The following is a 1,023-nucleotide window of genomic DNA, read 5'->3' on the forward strand; positions in this document are numbered from 1 at the left end:
GTCAGCGCAGAACCCGATGTGGGGCTTGATCCCACAACAGCGAGATCATGACCTGAGCTGAAATCAAGAGTCACTTAACTGACTCAGCTACCCAGGGGCCCCAGGTTTTCCTTAATTTCTTTCAACAACGTTCAGTATTCGGAGTTCCCTCTGTCAGTGTGGAGCCTGCTTGGGATTCTTTCTCCCTCTCTCTCTCTGCCCCTCCCATGTTCTTTTTCTCTCTCAAAATAAGTAAAATAAACTTAAAAATACCAAAACAATGTTCGGTATACAAATCTTCTACTTCTTTTGTTAAATCAGTTCTTAAGTATTTTATTTTTTTAATGTTTATCTTTATTTTTGAGACAGAGCATGAGTGGGGGAGGGCAGAGAGAGAGGGAGACACAGAATCCGAAGCAGGCTCCAGGCTCTGAGCTGTCAGCACAGAGCCCGACACGGGGCTCAAACTCGTCAACTGCGAGATCATGACCTGAGCCAGAGTCGGATGCTCAACAGACTGAGCCAGCCAGGCTCCCCTTAAGTATTTTATTCTTGATGCTATTATAAATGGAATTGTTTTCTACTCAATTTTCACAACAAATGTCTTTTTACTTCACTAGGAGCAGCTGGAATTCTCTGTCGGTTGCTGTTGCTGTACTTAGTAACGCTGACCGACCACAAGGCCTTCTGTGGGCAGTTATCCAAAGTGCGGATCTGTCATGGGACACACGTGTGAGCTCTGTGACACGTGTGTGTCATACTTGTGCAGGGGCCGTGCTAATCTCTGTATCGTTCTGGCTTTGCTATGTGTGCTGCTGAAGTGCCCCACAGGTCTCCACAGAGCATGGTCTCTTGGTACAGGATATCAATCTCCAGTTCAGGGTTGCAACTTTGCCACTCACTACCCAGTGGCAGGCCCCACTACCCCACTGCCTCTTTCTGGGTTTTCCTTCTTGCAGTATGCATCCTCTTTGGAGGGGGGAGGGGGGGAGGGTTGCAGAGAGATGGCTCAAATACTGGTGGCTGCCACTGGGTTTACTTGAC

At 47.8% G+C, this 1,023-nt stretch overlaps 1 pseudogene; it reads right to left on the reverse strand.

Moving 5' to 3' along the window:
- Positions 1–703: 703 nt before the first annotated feature.
- On the reverse strand, positions 704–803 carry LOC123600200 (annotated as a pseudogene).
- Between the last annotated feature and the right edge of the window lie 220 nt (positions 804–1,023).

The sequence above is a fragment of the Leopardus geoffroyi genome, chromosome C1, assembly GCF_018350155.1.
Source record: "Leopardus geoffroyi isolate Oge1 chromosome C1, O.geoffroyi_Oge1_pat1.0, whole genome shotgun sequence".
Lineage (NCBI taxonomy): Eukaryota > Metazoa > Chordata > Mammalia > Carnivora > Felidae > Leopardus > Leopardus geoffroyi.